Source organism: Dama dama, chromosome 19, assembly GCF_033118175.1.
Source record: "Dama dama isolate Ldn47 chromosome 19, ASM3311817v1, whole genome shotgun sequence".
NCBI lineage: Eukaryota > Metazoa > Chordata > Mammalia > Artiodactyla > Cervidae > Dama > Dama dama.
In genome coordinates, this window is record NC_083699.1 from 32,950,870 (window position 1) to 32,975,273 (window position 24,404).

The window sequence follows — 24,404 nt, forward strand, 5'->3', positions numbered from 1 at the left end:
CCTTATCAAAAAGAAGAGTCTCAGAATAGATAATTTTGCTATCCATTCTTCTCCTCTTCCCTCCTGAAATATGAATCTGATGCCTAGAAGTAAAAAACCTATTTTTTGACCATGAGAAAATAAAAGTCACATGCCAGTGTGAGTGAAGTATCAAGAGAGAAATCTAATTCCTTGAGTACCTGCACCAATCCTGAAATACCATTGCTGAACTTGCCACGTGAGGAAAAATACTCTCATTTGATTAAGGTACATAGCTGGTTTCTGTTATGTGTATTTAAACTAATAAATAAGATTAATGCTCTACTAGGGAAAAATGAGCTGAACACACTATATATAGTTTTAAAACTATAAAAGTCAAAAAGAAAAAGTATTGAAAATCACTAATAATAATAATAATAAATTTAAACAAGCTGCCAGTACTAAAATGTGAAGATACGAAAATTTAGACAAAGGATAACATTCAGTGTGGTGGTAGATGTGGAAACTGTCATACATGGCTAGTGGGAGTATACGTTAGTAAAATCATTCATAAATCGTTTTTTCAGTACATCTCACTACACATTAAAATGTGCATGTTCTTTGATTCATAGTTCCAAATGTAAGAATAAAGCTATAAAAGTTCTAAAAGAAAACACAAGAGAAAATCTCTGTGACCTTAGGTTACATGATGAGTTTTTGGACACAACACTAAAAACATACTCTGCAAAGAAAAAAATTAACAAGCTGTACTCTACCCAAATTAAAGACTTTTTCTCTATGAAAGACATCATGAAGAGAATGAAAAGCCAAGCCACAGGCCAGAAGGAAATATTTACAGATCCCATACCTGATCAAGATATCTCCAGGTCAGATGAACTCAACTAAATAATAAGAAAACAACATGAGAAAAAGTAAGGGGTAAAAGAACTGAACAGTCACTTTATCAGAGAAGAAGTATGGATGGTAAATGAATATATGAAAAGATGCTCAACATTATTAGTTAGGGAAATACAAGTTAAAATAATGAAATATCAACATGCACTTGTAAGTATTGGTTCAATTTCAAAACAAAACCAAAGAGACCAAAAAATAACAACTGCTGATGAGGGTGCTGATCAATAGGAATCTCTCATTCATTGAAAGCAGGAATGCAAAATACTATACAATACAAAATACTGATATAATGTCATTTTGGAAAATAGTTTCTTATACAGACAAACATAAACTTACAATGATAATAAAATTTAGAGCGCACTGAGAATGAAAGGACTATTACAGAACTACACACAACAAACTGAATAAATCTCACAATGTTAAGGAAGAAGCCAAATACAAATAAGTATATATTGTATGATTTCATTTATATAAATTTCTAAAATCAGCAAAACTAATCTATGGTGCCAGAACAGTTACTGCCCTGGAGAGTAAGGTAGTTATTTGCACACAGGGTGGATTTATAAGAAGACTTTTGGGATGCTGATAATGTTTTGCTTCTTGATCTGGGGACTAGTTACATGAGTATAATCATTTTGTGAAACCATAAGCTGTACATGTATTATTTATAAATTTTTTTATATGGATGTCCTTCTTCAACAAATTATTTACCAAGAGGGGACAGGAGGTTGCTTAAATCATCATTTATCCATGAAATGAAATATTCTTCAACAATTAAAAATATTACAGTATGTTATTGATATGAAAATATAAGTAAATTATGAAATACTGTATGACCTTATTTTATAAAAAGTTTAAAAGTATATAAATAACAAAAGATCTGGAAGACTATAAACTCAGTTGCTAATTTAGATTGGGTCATGGATGCTTTGTGTTCTTTGCACTAGCATTCATTATTTAATTCTTATGTGATGAGAATATATTAATTTTACATAATAAAAATTTTAATTCATATTAAAAGTTAAAAAGGGGTTCTTATACCACAAAATATAAAATATGATATAATAATTAAATAGCATAGAAGTGGATATATAAATGGAAAAGAATAGACAGAATTCTCCATAACAGAATTCTTACTGTGGTAAAAGTAGTGCTATAAACATACATAAAAGGAGGGATACATTATAAATAGCACCAAGAGAGCACTTTGGAAAAAAATTAATTTATATATACTCCATGTAAGGAAATACAACCTTAAAAATCCAGAAGTGTTAAAAACAGCCAAGCAACAAAAACATAGAACAATACTGGTAAATATCATTCTCTGATTGTGAAGGAACACTGTAAAAAAGACTATATAGATTTGGCTACAGTAAATAAAACACTGTTTGTTATACTTCAAAAGATATCATCACCAAAATTAAACACAAACAATAAACTGGGAACCATGTTGAATATAAACATGGCATATAAAGAACATGTATAGTAGTGGTGGTGGTGGTTTAGTCACTAAGTTGTGTCTGATTCTTGCGACCCCACGGACTATAGCCCACCGGGCTTCTCTGTCGATAGGATTTCCCAGGCCAGAATACTGGAGTGGGTCATCATTTCCTTCTCCAGGGGATCTTCCCGACCCAGGGATCAGACCCGCATCTCCTGCACTGCAAGCAGATTCTTTACCAGCTGAGTCACCAGGGAAGTCTCTATGTACAGTAGAGTAGATACTTAATAACTCAGAGAAACTTATAAGATATTCTTTTAGATGTCAATTGAAAAGTAGGAAAAAAGAATGATAATCATGAATCATAGAAAATAAAATGTAAAATGTTTAATAAACACATGAAGATGGCTACGTAAAACACAAAATATCCCTCCCCCAAACTAATGCAATCAACAAAACTAAACAAAGGAAAAATGGATGGAACAAATCCGTTTTCAGCAGCAGCAACCAAACAAGAAAAAATTCTGATCTAATGTTGGACAAGTACTCCAACTTTCAGTCAACAAGTAAAAGAAATCACATTTGGTCCCCTATCAGAAACAAAATAGGAGAAAATATATGAAACCATAGTTTTCAAGACAGCAGTCATCAGATAATAAGAGATAGTGATCTCTGAGAAATGGAAAACCAATTAGGTGAATCCTAAAACTGCTTCAACACCATTCACAACAGTATAAAATATACTTAAGGATTATACTTGCAGAATATATGCAAGCTGTTTAGACTGAAATCACAAACATTGCTGAGAGAAATTAAAGAAGAGCTAAATAAAAGGAAAGAGATACTGTGTTTATGATTTAGAAAAAGACTCCATCAAAAATGTCTAGTCATCATTTCTAATTCCATCTTCCCACTCTCCTTATATATTTATTTTTTAAAGAAAGAAATATCATTATAAAAGATGTCAAACAAAATCAAAGAAGAATAGCATAATGATCCCCATAGATTCATTACTCAATTTCAACAATTATAAACTTCCTTATAATTCTAGTTTCATCTATGCTGCTAACCACTTCCCAACCATACAATCCTGACCCTAACCCTAATCTTCTGTGTCATAGATTTCATCTTTAAATATCTAAAAATAAGGCCTCTTTTAAAAAACATTTGTTGTTATTTAGTCACTAAGTTGTGTCTGATTCTTTTGCAAGCATGTGGACTGTAGCCCACCAGGCTCCTCTATCCATGGGACTTCCCAGGCAAGAACACTGGAGTGGGTTGCCATTTCCTACTCCAAGTGAAAGTGAAGTGAAGTCGCTCAGTCGTGTCCGACTCTTTGGGACCCCATGGACTGTAGCCTACCAGGCTTCTCCATCCATGGAATTTTCCAGGCAAGAGTACTGGAGTGGGTTGCCATTTCCTACTCCAAGGGATCTTCTCAACTCAGGGATAGAGCCTTCATCTCCTGCATTGGCAGAAGGATTCTTTACCACTGAGCCACCATAATCACAACATAATTTCACCTCAAAACATTAACTGCAGTACCCTAATATGATCAAATAGATCATCAGTGTTCCAATTTTCCAAATTATCTCAAAAATATTTCTTTTACAGTGTGTTGCTTGATTAAAATGAAGTATATGTTTTCACTTATTATGTATCCTAAATAGGATCACTTTATATTTAATTGTCCAAAATGCAACATATTTGTGAGTGAAAAGGACCACTAATAATAATTATGCCAGAAAATAAGCATAAATCAGGATGATCACAGGCAAACAGTAATGTGTGGTCACCATGTTCTTAAATCTGTTTTGATCTATAAGATTCCACTTTCTATTCCCCCTTCCTTGTTCCCTTCCATCCAATGGCAATGTATTTATTGAAGAAACTAGTCCCTTTATTCTGTATAATTTCCCAGAGTCTGAATTTTGCCCATATTGTTCCTCTCTTACATGCATTTCCTAAAATATAGTAGGTCCAGAAGCCAGATCTGATTCTGATTAATTTTGACAAGAATACCTCTTAAGAGATGTTCTCTTCTCTCTCAATCCTACACCAGTCTTTTCTCTGAGCCCTCAAACAAAACTGCTCTGTCAAGGTTCCTTTAATTCCTTAACTCTACTGCTAACGGAGAAGGCAATGGCAACCCACTCCAGTACTCTTGCCTGGAAAATCCCATGGAAGGAGGAGCCTGGTAGGCTACATACAGTCCATGGGGTCACGAAGAGTTGGACACGACTGAGCAACTTCACTTTCACTTTTCACTTTCATGCATTGGAGAAGGAAATGGCAACCCACTCCAGTGTTCTTGCCTGGAGAATCCCAGGGACGGCGGAGCCTGGTGGGCTGCCATCTATGGGGTCACACAGAGTCGGACACGACTGAAGTGACTTAGCAGCAGCAGCAGCAGTTACTGCTAAACCCAGTTCTCATCTTATTCAGCCTATCAGCTGATATCTTACTCCTGGCTGATGCCCTTTCTTCACTTAGTTTTTAAAATTCAACCACGGTTTGCTTGTCCTCCACCTTCACTGATCTTTGCTTCATAGTCTCTTTTTCAGAGTTCCCTCTCTTCTTTGGCCTCTTAATAAGTTGGAATACCCCTAGGGTTCAATTATTGATCCTTCCCTTGTTTTACATTCACACCCTTGATGAGATCATCCAGACTCCTGGCTTTAAATGCCATCTATATATTCTGACGGGCTTCCCAGGCGACTCAGATGGTAAAGAATCCACATGCTAAGGTAGGAGACACAGGTTCGATACCTGGGTTGTGAAGACCCTCTGGAGAAGGAAATGGCAACCCACACCAGTATGCTTGCCTGAGAAATCCCATGGACAGAGGGGCCTGGTGGGCAATAGTCCATGGGGTCACAAAAAAGAGTTGGACAAGACTTAATGACTAAACAGCAGCACCAGCATATATGCTGACAGCTTCCAGCTCAGTGCTTCAGGCCTGGAGTTGCTTATGTAACATCTCCACTGTGATGTCTCATTTGATGATACAACTCCATTTTTATCAGTTTCTCAGTCATAAAACCTTGTAGTAATCCTTAACACCTCTCTCCTGTATCCTACATCAAATTCATCAGGAGCTTTTGTTGGATCTACCTTGAAAATATATTCAAAATCTAACCATTTTGCACTACCTCTTCAATTACCACATTAGTTTAAATTGCCATCATCTCTCATCTAGATTACTGCAATAGCCTCCTAATTGATCTCTCCATTGTACTCTTACCTCCAGTATTTATTAAATAGTAGTCAAATGATCCTTTTAAAATGGATTGTGTCACCACTTTGCTCAAAACTGTCCAGTGGTTCCTCTTTTCAGTTAGAGTAAAAGCCAAAGTTCTTATATAGTCCCACAAGGCTCTACGTTTTCTCACATGTTTACACTGACTTCCTCTCCCTCCATATTCCTCCTCACTCACTCACTCACCCTGTTACAGTCACACAGGTTTTCTTGCAGCCTCAAAAACACAATCAGATACGTTCTCATTTGAAGAACATTTACTCTAGATGTTCCTTTTTTCTGAAACATTCTTCTCCCTGATAGTCCTTTGACTAAGTCTATCCTGAAAAAATCAACTTCTCAATGAGACCTACTTTGACCTCCTTTCATATACTTCCCTAGTGGCTCAGATGGTAAAGTGTCTGCCTACAATGTGGAGACCTGGGTTCGATCCCTGGGTCAGGAAGATCCTCTGGAGAAGGAAATGGCAACCCACTCCAGTACTCGTGCCTGGAAAATCCCATGGACAGAGGAGCCTGTTAGGCTACAGTCCATGGGGTCACAAGAGTTGGACACAACTGAGCAACTAAACTTTCTTTCTTTCTTTTCTATGTACTATAATCTGGACCATAATTTTCCCAGAACCCCCTGTCCCCTTACTTTTCTCAATTTCCACTTTTCACATTATTTACATCATCTAGTTATTGTAGAATTTACTTATTTTTATGTTTATTGTTTACTGTGTATCTTCTCCCACTAGAACATAAGCTTCTTAAAGGCAGAAACTTTTTTTTTTGTTCCCTGATGATCCCTCAGGCTTTCACAGTTTAACCTATGATAAGCTTTCCATGTAGTGAGTCAAATGCTGAATTAATGTTGAATGAGTGAATGATTACTGTTATTGTTATTACTATGTGAACACTTAATTTCAGCAGGACAAGTATTTGGGAACTTGCTGCAATGGACCAAGTGGGAAATACTGGTATAGGGTGGTAGCAGTGGTGATGGAAAGAAGTGGCATACTTAAAACATAGTTTGGAAATATTTACAATGATTGGATGAAGGGATATGATTTGGTTAAAGGGGAAGAATCAAGAATAATCCTTAGATTTCCTGGATTGGCTAATTATAAGGTGGCACAGTGGTAAAGAATCCACCTGCAATGCAGGGATGACAGGTTCAATCCCTGAGTTGGGAACATGCCCTAGGGGAGGAACTGACAACCCACTCCAGTATTCTTGCCTGGACAGAGGAGTCTGGAGGGCTACCGTCCACAGAGTTGCAAAGAGTCAGACACGATTGAGCATACATGCAGCATGATATGTTATGAAATGAAAGAGGTGAGAAAAACAGATTAGGGAAGTGGATCAAGAGTCTGTATTGAATGGTAAGTTTGAGATGCCTGTGAGCCATTCAAAAGGTAATTACAAGAAAGTAGTTATACAGAGAGTTAAAATTAAAGCTCTTGGCTATGTTTATAGAGTTAGGAAATATTGATATAAGAAAAGAATTTAAACCTATAGGAAGAGGAAGGTGAGAAGAATAGATATATTCTAATCATCTCCTCAAGAGGCTTTTACTTTGGTCCTTTGTTGTTGTTCAGTCCCTAAGTTGTATCCGACTCTTTGCACCCCAAGGACTGTAGCCCATCAAGCTCCTTGGTCTGTGAAATTTCCAGGTAAAAATACTGGAGTAGATTGGTATTTCCTTCAGGGCATCTTCCCACCCAGCGATAGAAACTTCTTCTCCTGCATTGGCAGGATTCTTTACCATTGAGGCACCAGGGAAGCACTACACTGGTCCTTCGATCAAGGTAAAGCTACTGAGAAGAAGCACTCAGTGAGGAAGGAGAAAAACAAGACAAAATTGCATGGTAGGAGCCAAGAGACAAAAATGTCCCATGAAGCTGGGGAACATCCATTGGCTTTTGTAACAGAAGCACCATTCATGGTATCGCTTGTAGATGCAATCTCAGTGGAACAGTAAGAGTGGAAGCCAAATTATATTTCTAGTATGTCACTATGCCTCTTTGTTTTTATCACAACAGGAAGCGAAAGTCCTATAAGCTTCAATCAAATCAGATCAATCCAATTACACACTTACCCACTCAAGGGTAACAAAATCTAAGTCATAGAGAATAGAAAGTAATGTGGATCCAAAGTTGCCTATAGAATCTGAAGAGCTGAGTAGATATGCTGGGCTGGTAGTAGACCAACTGGGATGACCTAGCATCATAGAATCTAAGGAGTGGAGAGAATAATGAAGGATCATGCCAGAGAAAGAAAATGCAAGACATGCATATCTATTCTAATCAATCATAGCATTTCTTCCTCATGAGCTGCAACAGTGTCAGAGGGCCATAGTGCTCCAGCCAGCCCTTACCAATTGATCACAGTTGGTACGAGAATTAAACTCACTCACTATCCCTATCTCAAGTCCCAAACAAGTCCCACCTCCTCTAATCCTTTTTACTTCACCTCTACAAAACCATAGATAATCATTCAGCTTCTGCTTCAGTGGAGGTAGGGAACATCTATCTTCTTTTGAGATTGAGTCAAAAGCTGCTCCCACTACTTTCCACTCCCTAGAAGTTACTGCAATTACAAGAGCCACTGTAATTTTTTGTCTTCACATGTCAAACTTTCATGTATTTAAAGACAGCTATTTATTTTTCCCTAGAATTTTCTCCTCTCCAGTAGAAACAAATTTGTGCTGTTTGTGCTTAGTTACTCAGTCACGTCTGACTTTTTGTGACCCCATGGACTGCAGTCCACCAGGCTCCTCTGTCCATGGGGCTTCTCCATGCAAGAATACTAGAGTGGGTTGTCATGCCCTCCTTCAGGGAATCTTCCCAACCCAGGGATCAAACCCAGGTTTCCTGCAATGCTGGTGGATTCTTTACCATCTGAACCACCAGGGAAGCCAAGAAACAAATTTAGGATCTTTATCAAAGGATTTAGTTCCTAGTTTGATACCACTTTATTCCTTTTTACCAGCACTCTCACTTGCCTGAAAAATATATGCCCTCCACCATCACGCTTTGCATACTCAGACTGAACTAAAAAACTGGAATATCTACCTTAAATAACAAATAGATAAAAGGCATCCATATCTAACTTATGTAGAGTCCCAGCTACCAGATGGATGCTAGGAGTTTTCCCCTAACAACAATGGGGGAGTAAGAACAAGCCTTAAGAGCTCCATGGAGATAAAAGGAGATCATGCAAAGAGGCATAAATTCCAGCTGTTGGAACTTAGGCAGTCTAACTACTGAGTGGAACAGATGATACATTACAGGACGTTTTCCCTTGGGTCATGTGAATTTTAGGATCAAAATATCTAGCAGAATAAAAATAGGTCCTGAATAAAATTACAACATATTGAAGATGAATAAATATGGCTCTGATAGCCTAATAAAACCGACTGCATTATCTTTTAGTCAGTTTTTACATAAATGAAATACTATTATATATTAACCTCCCCCCTTAAGAATTTTAGAGGAAACTTTTTTACTTGATTTTTCAAGGTCTCTTACAACTTAGTTTATTAGAGCAATTATGGGAAATTAATCAAAACAAAATCATACATTATTTCCAAATCGATTTCAAACTCCTTAAGGGCAAGAACCGTGTTTTTCCTTTCTTGTATTAAATCCAATGATTGTAATATAAAGGATACTCAAATTATGTGCTTATTAACATAAAAATAATTATGAATAAATGAAAATTTATTTTAAAGCATAAGAAATGACAAACTTTTGGTTAGTCTTCAGTGTCTTTATTATTGGGTCTGCAGAAACAACCAAAAATTTTAAATTGTTCCTTGGAAACTGATCTACTTACTTCTTTTTTTTTTTTTTTTTTTTGATTATCATTTTTATTTTTTTTTATTTTTTTTCATTTATTTTTTTATTTTTATTTATTTATTTATTTATTTTATTAGTTGGAGGCTAATTACTTCACAACATTTCAGTGGGTTTTGTCATACATTGATATAAATCAGCCATGGATTTACACGTATTCCCCATCCCGATCCCCGCTCCCACCTCCCTCTCCACCCGATTCCTCTGGGTCTTCCCAGTGCACCAGGCCCGAGCACTTGTCTCATGCATCCCACCTGGGCTGGTGATCTGTTTCACCATAGATAGTATACATGCTGTTCTTTTGAAATATCCCACCCTCACAACTTCTTATATATTTCACTAATAACCAATAAGCAGCTTACACAAATCATATAGAAAGGCACTGAGACTTTCCATTTGCACAAGACAAGAGGAAGACCTCATTTCTTAATCTCCTTTTCTCTTCCTCAGCTTTCCTGTCTTTGCTAGTAACTTTTTATGATCACTAACAGTTTCTCTTAAACAGCATTCTGTTACTTAGATACCTCAACTGCAGCCATCTCTTTATAGGACATCATGAATGTTTTAGTTAGTTTGGGTTGAGAATTTCCAAGCCTTGCTTTTTTCCTTTTTCTTTATTCACCACTTGACCCCATTGTTTCAGTTTCCAGTAAGTCTTGTCACTTCTACTAATAAGAAAGGATGGAGTCACACTGCCTTAGATCCCATACCTCAAGAGGAACAGGTATGCAAGCTATACATAAAGCTTTAAATTTATAAAGCTTCTTGAAAAACAAGTTATCAAAATTATTATTGGCAGTGGCTAAATAATTTGAAAAATTAAAGTACTTGCTAAGGGTCAGTTTAGGGAATCTTGGCTTTAATTTTTCTGAGATAACTTTTTATCAAAATGAAAAATCCTTGGGATAAGGGCAATTTCAAACTATGGGAAAGAAACTAGGGAATAATTTGTTACAGCCTTAAGATACAGAGCAAAGGATGTTATTATTTATAATTAGATAAAGTTTGAGCTTCACTTACATGAATTGCTACATCCCTTCACCTTTGGCCAGAAGATTCTTCTCATAAAAGTATCTATGTTATTATGCTATTTCATGCTGCAAAGACAGAAATATTTTATAAGTTAGATATCTCTTCAAGCTTATGTCACTCCAGTTTTATTAGTATTTTTTCATGATAATCCTCATAATAATATATATATTCATGCATGATTTGGGGTTTGCATTTATCCATTTGCATGCACCCTTGTGAGATATGAGCTTCCTTTTTTAATTCTTTATTACCAAAGAGGATCATACACTTTCCTTCAAAATAACACAAAGAGAATCATAACATTTTAATGTTGCAAAGTTCCCCAGAGGTCATATAGTTCAAGATCTTCATTTTACAGATGAAGTAACTGAGGCCCAGAGGTTAAATGACTAGGCAACTATTACAGAATGCAATTTAAATGGCACTGCAAGCTTCAAAGCAGTTCATTCATTGACCTGCAGTGATTCTAGTCCTCTCCCACCTGGTCCAAAATTCCCATCATTTCACAATGCCTGACACTTAAAGTACTTATATCAATTAATCAATAGGGACTGGGTAAATGGAATCATCGTTATTTTATGGATATTGTTAACATTGGGGCTGGAGTGAATTAAGCACAATTTGTCTTTGACAGCCCTTTCAGTTTCTTTCTTACTCTTGCTTTTCTCTTCTACAGCCTCAGAGGACTCTTTAGCTTCTGAAGCCAGCTCCCATCACCACGCCTAATGGGATTTTTAATTCCCAGCAGTGACTCACATATTTCTACATAACCTCACTGACTAGCCAAACTTATTTGACTTATGTTCTATTAATCTATGTAACCAGGATCTGCTATGGTAAACTACAATCTAGAGGCCACTACTATTTTCCCCTATCTTTCAAATAACTCACTAATCTCTAACTTGCTAGCACATCAAATATTGAGGCATACTATAAAGACTTCCTGGGGTTTCCCTGGTGGCTCAGACAGTTAAGAATCCGCCCACAATGTGGAAGACCCAGCTTCCATCCCTGGGTCAGGAAGATGCCCTGGAGAAAAGAATGGCAACCCATCCCAGTATTCTTGCCTGGAGAATTCCATGGCCAGAGCAGCTTGGTAGGCTACAGTCCTTGAAGTCACAGAGAGTCAGGCATGACTGAGTGACTAAGACACACACACACACACACACACACACATACACATAAAGACTTCCTATATCTCATGGCTTTAAATATTGATCCTTTAAATGGAATAATTCTGGAACAGCAATGCCTCATAGATAGGGATATCCTTTTCCCAAACGCAGCCCTTCAACAGTGTACATCAACTGCCCATAGCTGTCTTCCATCAGAACCTAGCAGTAACTTTTTCTCTATGACATTCTCCTGTGTCAGTTGCAAGGACTCAAGTGTGGAGCATTTTAGTTCTTCATGCAAAAAAAAAAAAAGCTTCTGAACTTTTTCTCTGGGTGATCTAATTGGTCTCTAGAGTGTTGTGTGTGTGTATGTGGTAGTTGCTCAGTTATGTCTGACTCTATATGACCCCATGGACTGTAACCCTTCAGGCTCCTTTGTCCATGGATTCTCGAGGCAAGGATACTAGAATGGGTTACCATTCCCTTCTCCAGAGGATCTTCCCTACCCAGGGATCCAACCAAGGTCTTCTGCACTGCAGGCGGGCTCTTCAGCATCCAAGCCACTGTATGTTATTCATTCTTTTTGATCTATGTTTTATTGGGTCTGTTTTTTTAAGGCCAGTTGAAGTTTCTTGATCTTAATAATGTAGACAATTATGCTTACCCAGCAACAGTGAAAACAATAATTATAATGACAAAATATTTACTGAATATTTCATATGTGTCGGTTTGCTAAAAATTATTTATATGCTTTGTCTCATGTAATCATTTCAACAACACTTTGATCTATATGCTATTAATATCTTGTATTTCATTGATGTGGAAACTACTGGGTGTGTGATCTTGGGAAAAATTACTTAGCTTTTTTGGGTTTCCCTAAAATGGGTAATAACAATTTCATTGAAGATTCAATGTAATATCCACATATGATATTTATCATGGTGCTTGGCTTATAGTATGTGTTTCAAAAATGATAGCCTTTATTGAGAAAATTGTCCTAGGTCATATAGCTAGAAAGTAGTAGAGCCAAGGATCAAAGCAGGGCAATCAGCCTCCAGAGATACACTTTACTGTTTCCAAAATGGTAAGTACAAAGTATTTACGAAGGTGGTTATTATCAAACATGCCTAGATTCTGAAACAAAAACAGCTATCTCTGACAATTTGCTTTTCCCAAAAGAACTTTAATCATTTAATTCCTTAAAATTTTATTTTTAGTTTTGCTATATCCCTTAACAAATTTAAAAGACTGCAGTACTAGTCTTACAGTTATTTAAATACATTATAAATGCTTACACATAGATGCTGACAAATAAAAACTTAAGTTCATGACAAAATTAACAAAAGCATACACTTGTACCAAGGAAACTGATCTTTCTTTTTTTCATTGAAGTATATTTGATTTACAATATTGTGTTAGTTTCAGGTATACAACAAAGTAATTCAGTTATATATATTTTTCAGACTATTTTCCATCATGCTGCTGCTGCTAAGTCACTTCAGTCGTGTCCGACTCTGTGCGACCCCATAGACGGCAGCCCACCAGGCTTCCCCATCCTTGGGATTCTCCAGGCAAGAATACTGGAGTGGGTTGCCATTTTCTTCTCCAAGGAAATCTTTCCGACCCAGGGATCGAACCCGGGTCTCCCGCATTGCCGACAGATGCTTTACCGTCTGAGCCACCAGTGAATCCCTTTATATATATATGTCATATCTTCTGAAACCAGTTGTCCGTTGATGGACACTTGGGTTGTGCCCATGTCTTACTTTGTAAATACTGCTGCTATAAACATTGGGGTGCATGTATCTTTTGGAATTAGAGTTTTCATCTTTTTCAATTATATGTTCAGGAGTGAGACTACTAGATCAAATTGTAGCTCTGTATTTAATTTTTTTAAGGCATCATCTTACTGTTTTCCATTGTGACTGCAACAATTTACATTCCCATCTACAGTACAAAAGGGTTGCCTTTTCTCCAAATGCTCTCCAGCATTTATTATCTGTAGACTTTCTGATGATAGCCATTCTGACCTGTGTGAGGTGGTACCTCACTGTGGTTTTGATTTGCATTTCTCTAGTAATAAGTGATGTTGAGCATCTTTTCATGTGCCTGTCAGCCATCTGCCTATATCTTCTTTGGAGAAATGTCTATTTAGGTCTTCTGCCCTAACAATTTTCACAGAAAAGGAACAAGTTATACTAAAATTTATATGGAGCTTTGAAAGACCACAAATTGCCAAATGAAATCCTCAGGAAAAAGAACAAAACTGGTGTCATAACACTTCTAGATTTCAGACAATATTATAAAGCTACAGTAATCAAAGCAGTGTGGTATTGGCAAAGAAGCAGACATATCAATCAGTAAAACAGAATAGAGGCCCAGAAATAAACCTACACACCTATAGTCAATTAATTGTAACAAAGTAGTTAAAAATACACAATGGAGAAAAGACAGTCTCCTCGGCGAGTGGTGCTGAGAAAGTTGGAGAGCTACATGTAAATCAATGAAATTAGAATACTCCCTCACACTATACACAAAAATAAACTCAAAATGGCTTAAATACCTAATTATAAGACATAACACTGTAATAACTCATAGAAGAAAACATAGGCAAAATATTCTCAGACATAAATTATAGAAATATTATCTTAGATCCAGTCCTCCAAGCAAAGGAAATAAAAGAAAAAAGAAACAAATTGGGCCTAATCAAATGTAAAAATTTTTATACAACAAAGGAAACCATCAACAAACAAAAAGACAGACTATCGAATGGAAGAAAATATTTGCAAATAATACAACTAACAAGGGGTTAATATCCAAAATATATAAACAGCTTATACAACTTAACATTAAAAAAACACAACCCAATCAAAAAGTGGACAAAAAGAAACTCACCTTTTGTTTCAGCAGAGGTTCAAAAATTTTGGAAAGAAAACTGTGTTTAAAACAATCTCTGACTAGCAAGTGTCCTCTTAAAGTGGGATTTTGGGAAGTTAGGTAAGCTTTATAATTGGTCTTCAGATAAACTGATAGTCCTTGGTTGACTATAAAAAGGCAAGAAGAATTTTAGGGAAGTTTCAAAAAGAGGAAAGAGTGTTAGTGTTCTAGGTAGAGGATCATCAGTGGCCTAACATTTCCTGGAATAAGTGGAGTTAATAATGGTTGTTATGGCAAGTCATTTCTCAATATTTCCAACTTATCTTCATCAGAACCCTGTGAGGAAGATAGGGTGGTGATTATTACTCCCTCTATTGCCACTGAAGAAATAAAGGCTGATGAATTAAAGTTCTAAGGCCACACAACTATTAAAGTGATAAACAACTTGGATTAAAATCTAGGTTTTCTCATTCCTTGTTCATTGTTATTTCACAATATAACACTAATTCCATGTTTCTTTTCCCAATTTATTTTTTTATTACAAAAAATTTTGATTAAGAAATCTAGGAATTCTTTAATATGGAATCAAAATGTATTTTCACTATGCACCAGAGAAATTACTTGGTAATCAGTTTATTCCCACTGGCCATTGGAAGGGAGTTTATTTTCAGAAGATAAAAGCTACATGCAAGTGTTATTTAAGTTTCTCCTGTTGACATCTGGAAGAATGATTTGCTAATCTGATATTTTGCCTCCTCTAAATATCTCTTAAAATTATGTACAAACTGTGCAAGCCTATCCACTTTATACAAAAATGTGTTTTATGTATAAGATGCAGTTTTCTTACCTTTAACAGTTTAAGGCTTATTCTGCACTTCTTATTCCTCCTTGATAGCCAAAGATACTTACTGTAAAGAAATCTTTCTTGTAACTGGTGAAGTGGTCAGTTAAACATATAGGGACTTTCCCCTCTACATAAAATCTCTTCTCCATTTTTGTAAAGTCAAGCCTTCAAGCAATTTCTCCTTGCTCAAAAATAGCATGACACAGTGGAGAGCCCTGAGTGAACTGAGGTCATTTAAGTGCCCAAGCAACAGAGCAAGCACCAAGAGACTTGCCTACTGGTTTCAATTTGCATAGCTCTTATTCTTAAGGCTTTTGTGTGTGTCAAACGATAAGTCTTAGTAACTGCAGAAGGAAATACAAGCTGGGACCACCACAACCTCCATTGCTTCATCCTCTTTCTCTTTACCTCTAGTTTCATCAGTGTGAAGGTTATTGATGCTGGCAAGTGAATAAAAAGAATCAAAGTCAACATTTCCAGGAAAATTATATCCAATGTCATTACTGAAATTAGTGGTAATTACTATAATCCATTTTTTTGTAATGCAAATACATTTTCTGGAAATTGCAAAGAAATTGCAGATTAAGATTTAAAAGAAGAATCTATAGGGGAAGTCAAATATAACTTCTTGGGCTACTGTTTCACTAAATTGCTTATTTCTTAAGAAAGGAATATGGTTTACATTTTATATTAGCATGAATCAAAGAAAAATAAGATAAGGATTCCAAAGTAGCAAAACTATAAAGGCAAGCTAAACCTTTTCTGTTTTTAATGTGAATAGTTTGGGGAAAGGAGAAGAGAAAAGACCAGTGAGCTGCCTGTTCCTGAGGCAGGCAGGCAGCACTGAGGGAAACAAGCCAGGCACTCAAGCCAAAATATTCCAAAGAGGGAACATGGCTGCCAGGAAGTGCTTTGATTTCAAGCTAAAATTTTTGTAGATTAATAGAAGAAAGGTAAAGGGCTACTTAGGAGCTAAAGGATTAGTGAGGAGATAATAGATTGTACCTTAAACATTTATCTCTACAATTCTTTTCACTAAATTGTCATCTTTAAAAAGGTGGTAGTTGAGTTCAACTACTCAAAAGCAAAGCTGATTTTTTATATAAAATATAAATACATAGAAAAATAATTATTTCATGGAAGCACAAGAACATTACAACTTAGAAATCCTAGGGAATGATTCTAGAACTTAAACCTTTCCCTTTGGAACTAACATCAGTAGGACCTCTTGTTACCTGGTGGCAGCATTTCTAGGTAGCAAACTAATCTCTCTGAAAAAATAATATAACTTCTTGAATATGGAATCTAAAAGTAAAGACATGAAGTAATGTCTCATGGATTGACAAGATGTATCTTTTTTTTTTTTTTTTTTTTGCCTAGGTTCAATGATGATATGTTTATCTGAGGTCTCCCTTCATTTCCTGCCCCCCACCTCCACCCAAATTAGTTAAATCTGAAAGTATTATTGTAATGACCTAGCCTAAAATTTCAAATATGTTTACTTGACTCAGGTGAGAACTCTACAAAGTAGTTGGATGATCAATTTGTAGAGAAGTTAATTGGCTCATTAAAAAGCTACTTAATTTAATTATATAAGAGTTAATAGGGATGTAAATTGATAAAAGTGAAAATGACACCCAGCTGTGGATGAGTCTTGTGGTAAACTTAAAGTATGATGCTGTAAAGGACAATATTGCATAGGAACCTGGAATGCTAGGTCCATGAATCAAGGTAAATTGGATGTGGTCAAATAGGAGATGGCAAGGGTGAACACTAATATTTTCAGAATCAGTGAACCTAAAATGGACTGGAATGGGTGAATTTAATTCAAATGACCATTATATCTACTACTGTGGGTAAGAATCCCTTAGAAGAAATGGAGTAGCCTTCATAGTCAACAAAAGAGTCTGAAATGCAGTACTTGGGTGCAATTTCAAAAATGACAGAATGATCTCAGTTATCAAGGCAAACCATTCACCATCACAGTAATCCAAGTCTATTCCCCAACTATTAACACCAAAGAAGCTTAAATTGAATGGGTCTATGAAGACCTACAAGATCTTCTAAAACACACACGCGCGCACACACACACACGCGCGCACACACACACACACACACACAGGTCCTTTTCATCGTAGGGGACTGGAATGCAAAAATAGAAAGTCAAGAGATCCTAGGAATAACAGGCAAGTTTGGCCTTGGAGTACAAAATGAAGCAGAGCAGAGGCTTACAAAGGTTTGCCAAGAGAACATATTGGTCATAGCAAACACCCTGTTCCAACAACACAAGAGACAACTCTACACATGGACATCACCGGATGGTCAATACTGAAATCAAATTGATCATAGTCTTTACAACCAAAGATGGAGAAGCTCTATTCAGTCAGCAAAGATAAGACCTAGAGCTCACTGTGGCTCAGATCATAAGCTCCTTATTGCAAAAATCAGATTTGAATTGAAGAAAGTAGGGGGAAACAGTAAGCCATTCTGGTATGACCTAAATCAAATACCTTATGATTATAGAATGGAAGTGACAAATACATTCAAGGGATTAGATCTGATAGAGTGCCTGAAGAACTATGGATGGAGCTTCATCACACTGTACAGAAGGTGGTGACCAAAACCATCCCCAAGAAAAAGAAATGCAAAAAGGTAAAATAGTTGTCTGAAGAGGGCTACAAATAGCTGAGAAAAAGACAAAGGAAAAGATATACCAACCTGAACGCAGAGTTCCAAAGAACAGCAAAGAGAGATAAGAAAGTTTTCTTAAGTGAAGAATGCAAAGAAACAGAGGAAAACAATAGAATGGGGAAATGAGAGATCTCTTTAAGAAAATACAGATACCAAGAGAACATTTCATGCAAAGATGGGCACAATAAAGGACAGAAATGGTAAGGACCTAACACCTGTAGAATACATTAAGAAGAGGTGGCAAGAATACACAGAACTGTACAAAAAAGTCCTTAATGACCCAGATAATCATGATGGTGTGATCACTCACCTAGAGTCAGACATCCTGGAGTATGAAGTCAAGTGTCCCTTAGGAAGCATTACTATGAACAAAACTAGTGGAGGTGATTGAATTCCAGCTGAGCTATTTCAAATCCTATAAGATGATGCTATTAAAGTGCTGCACTCAATATGCCAGCAAATTTGAAACACTCAGCAGTGGCCACAGGACTGGAAAAGGTCAGTTTTCACTTCAGTCCCAAAGAAGGGCAATGCCAAAGAAAGTTCAAACTACCACACAATTGTGCTCATTTCACATATTAGTAAGGTAATGCTCAAAATCCTTCAAACTAGGCTTCAACAGTATATGAACTGAGAACTTCCAGCTGTAGAAGCTGGATTTAGAAAGAGCAGAGGAGTGAGAGATCAAATTGCCAACATCTGGTGGATCATAGAAAAGACAGGAGAATTCCATAAAAACATCTACTTCTGCTTCATTGACTATGCCAAACCCTTTGACTGTGTGGATCATAATAAACTGTGGGAAATTCTTTAAGAGATGGGAGTACCAGACCACCTTACTTGTCTCCTGAGAAACCTGTATGCAGGTCAAAAAGCAACAGTTAGAACCAGACATGGAACAATGGACTGGTTCAAAATTGGGAAAGGAACATATCAAGGCTGTATATTGTCACACTGCTTATTTAACTTATATTCAGGGTACATCATGAAAAATGCCCAGCTGAATGAAGCACAAGCTGAAATCAAGATTACCAGGAGGAATATTAAAAACCTCAGATTTCTGCAGGTGACACCACCCTTATGGCAGAAAATAAAGAGGAACTAAAGAGCCTCTTGATGAAGATGAAAGAGGAGAGTGAAAAAGCTGGCTTAAAACTCAGCATTCAAAAAACAAAGATCATGGCATCCAGTCCTATCACTTCATGGCAAATAGATGGGGAAACAATGGAAACAGTCACAGACTTTATTTTCTTGGGCTCCAAAATCACTGCAGTTGGTGACTGCAGCCATGAAATTAAAAAACACTTGCTGCTTGGAAGAAAAGCTTTGTAAACCTAGACTGCGCATTAAAAAGCAGAGCCATCACTTGCCAACAAAGGTCTGTATGGCCAAACCTATGGTTTCTCCAGTAGTCACATATGGATGTGAGAGTAGGACCACAGTGAAAGCTGAATGCTGAATAATTGATGCTTTTGAACTATGGTGTTGGAGATGGCTCTCAAGAGTCCTTTTGGCAGCAAGGAGATCAAATCAGTCAATCCTAAAGGAAACCAACCCTGAATATTCATTGAAAGGACTGATGATGCAGCTGAAGCTCCAATACTTTGGCCACCTGATGTGAAGAGCTGACTCATTGGAAAAGACCCTGATACTGGGAAAGATGAAGGCAAAAGGAGAAAGGGGTGACAGAGGATGAGATGGTTGGAAGGCATCAACAACTCAATGTATATGAGTTTGAGCAAACTGCAGGAGATAATGAAGGACAGGGAAGCCTGGAATACTACAGTCTGCAGTCACAATCAGAGATGACTGAACAACCAAACAGCAACAATGATTTCATCCATATTGCAACTAAATTGAATAGGCTATGTGGCCCATGTATTTATTGCTCAGTAATTGGCCATTAAGACAAGCAAGGGAGTTAGATCAATGTAGTGTAGGAGGAGGATGCACAACTCATCTCCCCCCACAAGCACATCAAAAATACATCAACACATGCAACAATTTTCACTGAAAACTAGCTGGAGATTGGCAGAAAGGCTCCTATACAACCATGGCTGTAAGAAAAATCCACATGGAATTGGGGAGAAAGAGAAGAGTATTTGGGGCAGGACCTGTGTGCCCCTAAAAGGGGACTCAAAGGAAAAGGGAGATTACATGGGTGGAGATCCCCAAGGAATAAGCAGTTGGAGCCATATATTGGGCACCCTAGCCATAAGGTCCAACAAAAGGAAGACAAAACCCCTTGGCTTTTTGGAAGGTCAGTGGGACTAACAGTAGAGCTGTAGGAAGAGGGACCCTACTCAGGAAGAGTGTACCTGCACTTCCTTGCTACATTGCAAGGCGAAGAGCATGTCTTAAGAATGCAGGGGTGGCTAACTGGGCTTCTTGCTACTGGTCCAGTACTTGCCCTGGCCTGAGCTGAGTGAATGCCCAGCACCTCTTGCCTCATGTGGCAGCTCCACACTGAAGCAAAAGCTGCCATGACTGGGGAAAGACCTCAGCCATGAGATCCTGAGGTGACTCAAACTCAAAGTGGTGTCTGAGCAGAGAGGGGGCAGTCACTGCAGGCATTTACACTAGCCATATATCAGCTGAGTTACCTAAGGACCAAAGGACTTTAGCTGTCCAGTGCCCCTGACCTCACCATCTGCCCAAGCCATCCCCTCTTGCTCCAGTGCTTCTGGGAGTGGAGAGAGCTCACACTTCAAGAGTACTGAACCATCTCAGGTACAATCCTCAGGGCTTCTGCTCCAGCAACTTGTGACCTGAACCCACCCCTGATAGGGTTGTGATGGCCATTGACCAGAGGAGGAGCCCCAGACCACACCAGGCTCTGGTTCTAGCCACTCTATCTCAAGTTCCACATCCTACCAAAGTGATACCCACTAGCATACCCTAAGGAAAGACACAACTTGTGTTCACATAAAATTCAGTCCTCCTACCAAAACCTCTGGGTACATACAGACTGTATATAGCTACTCCACATAAGGCTATACCGTCAAGACTGCAACAGGCAACTGTTTTACCTTATTTCCTAGAGACATAAACAGTTAATTAAAATGAGCATTACGCTTCCTGATTTCAGACTATACTATAAAACTGTAGTAATCAACAACATAATAATGGCACAAAAACAGACATATTGATCAATGAAACAGAACAGAGAACCCAGATATAAACTCATGCACCTATGGTCAATTAATCTATGACAAAGTAGGCAAGAACATACAACGAGGAAAAGACAGTGTCTTCAGTAAGTAGTGTTACACATAAAATAATGAAATCAGAACATTTTCTCACACCATGTACATGTACAAAAGTAAGCTAAAAATGGATTAAAGATCTAACAGTACAACTGGAAATCATAAAACTGCTAGGAGAAAACACGGGCAGAATATTCTTTGACATAAATTTTAGCAACATTTATTTTTTGAGCTATCTCCTAAGGCAAAGGAAAAAGCAAAAGTAAACAAGTGGGACTTAGTTAAACTTGAAAACTTTTGCACAGCAGAGAAAACCACTGGCAAAGTGAAAAGACACCTCTTGAATAGGAAAAAATATTTGCAACTGATATGACTGATAAGGGGCTAATACTAAAATATATAAACAGTTCATACAACTCAACATCAAAAACAAACAAACAAACAAACAATCCACTTAAAAAAAGGGCCAAGGACCTGAATAGACATTTTTCCAACGGACTAACAGGCACATGAAAAAATGCTCAACATTGCTAATCATCAGAGAAATGCAAATCAAAACCACAAGGAGGTATCATCAAATGACTATCATCAAAAATTCTACAAATAACAAGTCTTGGCAAGGATGTCAACAAAAGGGAACCTGAGTACACTGTTGGGAAAATTGTAATCTGGTACAGCCACTATGGAAAACAATATGGAATTCCTCAGAAAAAATAAAGGTAGAACTACCATATTACCCAGCAATTCCACTGTTAATATATATCTGAAGAAACCAAAAGCACTAATTTGGAAAGATACAGGCAACCCAATGCTCATAACAGCATTATTTATAATAGCCAAGATGTGAAAGCAGTATAAAGGCCCCTCAACAGATGAATAGATAAACATGTGCCATATATATACAATGGAATATCACTTGGTCATAAAAAAGAATGAAATTCTGCCATTTGCAACAACATGGATGGAAAGAGAGTATTATGCTTCAGTGAAATATGTCAGACAGAGAAAGACAAATACTCTGTATTATAACTTATATGTGGAATCTAAAAGATAAAACAAACAAACGTATATAACAAAACAGACACAGACACACATATATAGAGAACCAGTGAGAAGAGGGAAGAGGGTACAGGAGAGTTAGGGATATGGGATTAAGAGACACAAATTATTCTCTATATAACAAGGGGCTTCCCTGGTAGTCCAGTGGTTAAGATCCACTTGCCTATGCAGGGGATATCAGTTCAAGACCTGATCTGGGAAGATTCCATATGCTGCAGGGCAACTACACCCGAGTGCCACAACTATTGAGCCTGCACTCTGGAGCATGCAAGTCACAACTACTGAAGCAGGCTCACTTTAGAATTCATGCTCTGCAACAAGACAAGCCACTGCAACCAGAAAAAGCCTGTACACAGCAAGGAAGACCCAAAGCAGCCATAAGTAAATACATAAAGGCTTCCCAGGTGGCGCTAGTGGTAAAGAACCTGCCTGCCAATGCAGGAGATATTAAGAGACATGGGTTCAATCCCTGGGTTGGGAAGACCCCCTAGAGGAGGGGATGGCAATCTAGTCCAGTATTCTTGCCTGGATTATCCCATGAAGAGAGGAGTCTGGTGGGCCACAGTCCATAGGGTCACACAGAGTTGGACACGACTGAAGCGACTTAGCATGCACACACACATATACATATTTATATGTATACAATATGTTGTATAGCATAGGGAGATACAGCCATAATTGATAATAATTTTATATGGATTATAATCTATTAAAAACATAGAATCATTTTAAAAAAAAAGAAAGCAAGCAAAAATAATGAGTATAGAACTTATCTGTGAAGACACTAATATGACATTGTGAGGGCTTTGATTAGTGACCAAAAGCATACATATAGGTCAGAATTTTCTCTTTCTTCTATATTACTTTTCCCGTAACACATAACTTTCAAATTACAAATTAGGACTGAACTTTTTAAGGTTCAAAATTAGTGCTGAAATTTTGGCTGTCTATTAATTTTTGGTTGTCCCTTCAATAGTAGACTCAAGATCAAATACAAGAAAAAAAAAAACTATAGACATATACTTAAGTTGAACCATGTCAGGAATTTTCATTTACACCATTAATTTAATCTTCACAATATCCCAGCGTGAAAAGTATTATTATCCCCTTGGTCTAGAAGAGGAACTTCAGGCTTGGAGAAGTCAAGGAATCAGTCAAACATGCAGGGGTATTAACTGACAGAAGTAAGAGTCTCCTCCAACCACTCCTCTCCTCCAATAGACTTAAATTTTATATTTAAAAATAGAAATATCTTTTTTTCTGATGGCATGATCAGTGTAAAAATTTAAAGTACATAAAATTAAAGGATCATCTCTCTGTCAGTTTACACATGCACACATATGTATAAACATACACTCACATCCCTAAAATGACCACATAGCAATCCTGGCAGCTTACTTCTTCCCTCTGAAGAAGCATCTCTAACTGTTAAATTCTTTAAATTTTTACTGAGCTGTAGTCAAATCTGCTCAAGACTATGCAGAATAAATAAAATGCTCCCTCTATGTTGAAAGCTTTTCTAATAATGTATATGAAAACGATTCTCATGCCCCCACTTAGAATTTTTTTTTCATACCCAGTCCCTTCAACACTCACTTTCTCTCTCACACACACACGCAAATGAAAGGATTTCCAGATCTATGTTTTTCCTGGATTACAACTTAAAATTGAACATAATATTCCAGACATAGAATGATTAGCTGCAGAATAGTTAACTCTCTTAACTTGGACATTCTATTTTAAAGCACTTTATTGAGCATATGACTTTAAAATTTAAGAGTGCATTTACCTTCTGGGCATCTATATCAAAGTTTTCACTTTTAAAGATTTATAGCCAATTGAAACCTCTAAGCAATTTTACCAGATCTCCTTTCTATATTTAAAAACTTTTTGTCTTAATCTAATTAGGTATCCTCTTTTTTAAGTGAATCAGTTCTATGATCTAGTATATTATTGGTTGTCCCTTCCAAGTTATGTCATTTCCAATTGAACCCATTCACCTCCTGTGTCTTTAGGTCACTAATAAAAATGTCAAGCAGATCAGGACAAAATTCACAGCCCTGAAATTTGTCATTCAAAACATCCTTCAAACTTTATGTGTCATGCAAAAATCATTCATGGCATTGGTCTTTTGAATTAGCTTAAATTCCCCATGTTTTATACAAT